We start from the raw sequence: 4726 nt of genomic DNA on the forward strand, positions 1-4726 counted from the left end.
AAGTACTTTTACTTTTAATACTTAAGTATTTTTAAAAGCCAGTACTTTTTTACTTTTACTTAAGTAAAATGTTAATGTGGTACTTTGACTTATACTTGAGTACATTTTTGCCTGTGTATTTGTACTTTTACTTAAGTACATTTTTTGAGTACTTTCTCCACCACTGACTGACTGGATATGACTCTGGAGCAGATGCCTGCAGACATTTCTCTCACAATGTGAGGATTTGGTTTTCTGTGTGTCAATTTATTTCCTCTGTTGTCTTGGCTGCCCTTGATTGCTCCCAGCTGTGTCTCGTGTTCCCTGATTCTTGTGTATTTAATCCCACCTGTGTTCCCTGCTAATTGTGGGATCTTTCTCAAACTGTCTTGCGCTATGTTATCAACCAGTGCTACAAGCGTTTGAGTTCCTTGCCTTTCTGCGCTCTTCGTTGTTCACCACTAAACTACAATTATACCCGGGCTATGGCGGAGAAAGCGCCGAATCCTGACCACTAGACCATCAGGGACCTTCTTTTGTGATAGAAGCTATCAAGAGATCTTTGATCATTACCAAGATGTGATTAAAACAATCATGCAGTTGAAAGAGCCTTTCCCTGACCGGGAATCAAACTCGGGCCACGGCAGTGAGAGCACCAAATCCTGACCACTAGACCATCAGAGACCTTCTTTTGTGACAAGAGAATTTCACGATCAATACAAAGAATGCTTTGAAGATGTGATGAAAACAATCACGCAGTTAAAATAAACATGCGTTTTCCTGACCGGGAATCGAACCCAGGTTGCTGCGGTGAAAGCATCAAATCCTGACCACTAGACCATATCTTTAGTGATAGAAGCTATCTAGAGATCTTTGATGATCAATATCAAAAATGCTTTAAAGACCTGACAGAAGCTATGATTCAGTTGAAAGTGAACCTGCCTATCCCTGACTGGGAATCAAACCTGGGATGCGGCGGTGAGAGCGCCAAATCCTGACCACTAGACCACCAGGGACCTTCTTTTGAGACAGAAGCTATCAAGAGAATTTGATGATCAATACCAAGAGTGCTTTGAAGATGTGATGAAAACAATAATGCAGTTGAAAGTGAACGTGCATTTCCCTGACCGGGAATCGAACCTGGGCTGCGGCGAAAATAACGAAACCTCACCACTAGACGATCAGGGACCACCTTTTGAGATAGAAGCTATCAAGAGATCTTTGATGATCAAAATCAAGAGTGCTTTCAAGATGTGATGAAAACAATCATGCAGATTAAAGAGAACCTGCCTTTCCCTGACTGGTAATTGAACAAGGGCTGTGGCTTTGAAAGTTCCAAATCCTGACCACTAGACCATCTTTTATGATAGAAGCTATCAAGAGATCTTTGATGATCAATACCAAGAGTGCCTTTAAGATGGTATTAAAATAATCAAGCAGTTGAAACAGCCTTTCCCTGACCGGGAATCGAAACTGGGGCAAAGCAGTGAGAGCGCCGAATTCTGAACACTAGACCATCAGGGACCTTCTTTTGTGATAGAATATATCAAGAGAATTTGAAAATCAATACAAACAATGCTTTGAAGATATGATGAAAACAATGAAGCAGTTAACATAAACATGCATTTCCCTGAACGGGAATCGAAACTGGGCAGTGAAAGCGCCGAATCCTGACCACTAGACCATCAGGGACCACCTTTTGTGATAGAAGCTATCAAGAGACCCTTGATCAATACCAACAGTGCTTTGAAGAAGTGATGAAAACAATCATGCAGTTGAAAGTGCCTTTCCCTGATTGGGAATTGGACCCGGGCTGCAGTGGTGAAAGCACCGAATCCTTACCACTAGACCATCAGTGACCATAATTCATGACAGAAGCTATCAAAAGATCTTTGATGATCAATAACAGGAGTGCTTTGAAGATGTGATGAAAACAATCATGCAGTTGAAGGTGCCTTTCCCTGACCGGGAATCGAACCCAGGCCGCGGCGATGAGAGCGCCGAATCCTGACCACTAGACCATCAGGGACCTTCTTTTGTGATAGATGCTATCAAGAGAATTTGACGATCAATACAAACAATGCTTTGAAGATGTGATGAAAACAATCATACAGCTGAAAGTGAACGTACCTTTCCCTGACGGGGAATCGAACTCTGGCTGTGGCAAAAGTACCGAAGCCTCACCACTAGACCATCAGGGACCACCTTTCGTGATAGAAGCTATCAAGAGATCTTTGATGATCATTACCAAGATTGCCTTTAAGATGTGATTAAAACAATCATGCAGTTTAAAGTGAACCTGCCTTTCCCTGACCGGGAATTGAACCTGGGTTGTGGCGGTGAAAGCGCCGAATCCTGACCACTAGACCATCAGGGACCTTCTTTTGTGATGGGAAGATTTCAAGAGAATGTGACGATCAATACAAACAATGCTTTGAAGATGTGATGAAAACAATCATGCAGTTGAAAGTGAACGTACCTTTCCCTGACTGGGAATCGAACTCTGTCTGTGGCAAAAGTACCAAAGCCTCACCACTAGACCATCAGGGACCACCTTTTGTCATAGAAGCTATCAAGAGATCTTTGATGATCATTACCAAGATTGCCTTTAAGATGTGATTAAAACAATAATGCAGTTTACAGTGAACCTGCCTTTCCCTGACCGGGAATCAAATACGGGCCTCGGCAATGAGAGCGCCGAATCCTGACCACTAGACCATCAGGGACCTTCTTTTGTGATAGAAGATATCAAGAGAATTTGACGATCAATACAAACAATGCTTTGAAGATGTGATGAAAACAATCGAGCAGTTAACATAAACATGCCTTTCCCTGACCGGAAATCGAAACTGGGCGGTGAAAGCACCGAAGCCTCACCACTAGACCATAAGTGACCATATTTCATGACAGAAGCTATCAAGAGATCTTTGATGATCAATACCAAGAGTGCTTTGAAGATGTGATGAAAACAATCATGCAGTTGAAAGTGAACGTACCTTTCCCTGACCGGAAATCGAAACTGGGCGTTGAACGTACAGAAGCCTCACCACTAGACCATCAGGGACCACCTTTTGTGATAGAAGCTATCAAGAGATCTTTGATTATCAATACCAAGAGTGCTTTGAAGATNTTGAAGATGTGATGAAAACAATCATGCAGTTGAAAGTGCCTTTCCCTGATTGGGAATTGGACCCGGGCTGCAGTGGTGAAAGCACCGAATCCTGACCACTAGACCATCATTGACAATATTTCATGACAGAAGCTATCAAGAGATCTTTGATGATCATTACCAAGATTGCCTTTAAAGTGTGATTAAAACAATAATGTGGTTTACATTGAACCTGCCTTTCCCTGACCGGGAATTGAACCCAGGCTGCAGTGGTGAAAGCACCGAATCCTAACCACTAGACCATCAGTGACCATATTTCATAACAGAAGCTATCAAGAGATCTTTGATGATCAATACCAAGAGTGCTTTGAAGATGTGATGAAAACAATCATGAAGTTGAAGGTGCCTTTCCCTGACCAGCAATCGAACCCGGGCTGCGGCGGTGAAAACGCCGAATAATGACCACTAGTCCATCAGGGACCTTCTGTTGTGATGGGACGATTTCAAGAGAATTTGACGATCAATACAAACCGCTTTGAAGATGTGATGAAAACAATGAAGCAGTTAACATAAACATGCCCTTTCCTGACCGGAAATCGAAACTGGGCGGTGAAAGCGCCGAATCCTGACCACTAGACCATCAGGGACCTTCTTTTATGATAGAAGCTATCAAGAGATCTTTGATGATCAATACCAAAAGTGCATTGAAGATGTGATGAAAACAATAATGCAGTTGAAAGTGAACGTACATTTCCCTGCCCGGGAACGAACTCTGGCTGTGGCAAAACTACCGAAACCTCACCACTAGACCATCAGGGACCACCTTTTGTGATGGAAGATATCAAGAGATCTTTGATGATCAATACCAAGAGTGCTTTGAAGATGTGATGAAAACAATCACGCAGTTGAAGGTACCTTTCCCTGACTGGGAATCAAACCCAGGCTGCGGTGGTGAAAGCGCCAAATCCTGACCACTAGACCATCAGGGACCTTCTTTTGTGATGGGACGATTTCAAGAGAATTTGACGATCAATACAAACAATGCTTTGAAGATGTGATGAAAACAATGAAGCAGTTAACATAAACATGCCTTTAAATGACCGGAAATCGAAACTGGGCGGTGAAAGCGCGGAATCCTGACCACTAGACCATCAGGGACCTTATTTTATGATAGAAGCTATCAAGAGATCTTTGATGATCAATACCAAGAGTGCTTTGAAGATGTGATGAAAACAATCATGCAGTTGAAGGTGCCTTTCCCTGACCGGGAATCGAAACCGGGCCGCGGCTGCGAAAGCGCCGAATCCTGACCACTAGACCATCAGGGACCTTCTTTTGTGATAGAAGATATCAAGAGATCTTTGATGATCAATACCAAGAGTGCTTTGAAGATGTGATGAAAACAATCATGCAGTTGAAGGTGCCTTTCCCTGACCGGGAATCGAACCCGGGCCGCGGCTGCGAAAGCGCCGAATCCTGACCACTAGACCATCAGGGACCTTCTTTTGTGATAGAAGATATCAAGAGATCTTTGATGATCAATACCAAGAGTGCTTTGAAGATGTGATGAAAACAATCATGCAGTTGAAGGTGCCTTTCCCTGACCGGGAATCGAACCCGGGCCGCGGCTGCGAAAGC

At 43.2% G+C, this 4726-nt stretch overlaps 5 non-coding genes across 5 annotated transcripts; all 5 read right to left on the minus strand.

The window, feature by feature from the left end:
* Window positions 1-1936: 1936 nt before the first annotated feature.
* On the minus strand, window positions 1937-2008 carry trnae-cuc (transfer RNA glutamic acid (anticodon CUC)). Its single transcript has one exon. It is a non-coding gene; the product is annotated as a tRNA-Glu (tRNA).
* Window positions 2009-2284: 276 nt separating this feature from the next.
* On the minus strand, window positions 2285-2356 carry trnae-uuc (transfer RNA glutamic acid (anticodon UUC)). Its single transcript has one exon. It is a non-coding gene; the product is annotated as a tRNA-Glu (tRNA).
* Window positions 2357-4005: 1649 nt separating this feature from the next.
* On the minus strand, window positions 4006-4077 carry trnae-uuc (transfer RNA glutamic acid (anticodon UUC)). The gene has a single exon. It is a non-coding gene; the product is annotated as a tRNA-Glu (tRNA).
* Window positions 4078-4344: 267 nt separating this feature from the next.
* Window positions 4345-4416, minus strand: trnae-uuc (transfer RNA glutamic acid (anticodon UUC)). The gene has a single exon. It is a non-coding gene; the product is annotated as a tRNA-Glu (tRNA).
* Window positions 4417-4514: 98 nt separating this feature from the next.
* trnae-uuc (transfer RNA glutamic acid (anticodon UUC)) lies at window positions 4515-4586 on the minus strand. The gene has a single exon. It is a non-coding gene; the product is annotated as a tRNA-Glu (tRNA).
* Between the last annotated feature and the right edge of the window lie 140 nt (window positions 4587-4726).

The sequence above is a fragment of the Poecilia formosa genome, unplaced genomic scaffold (genome assembly GCF_000485575.1).
Source record: "Poecilia formosa unplaced genomic scaffold, Poecilia_formosa-5.1.2 Scaffold479, whole genome shotgun sequence".
Lineage (NCBI taxonomy): Eukaryota > Metazoa > Chordata > Actinopteri > Cyprinodontiformes > Poeciliidae > Poecilia > Poecilia formosa.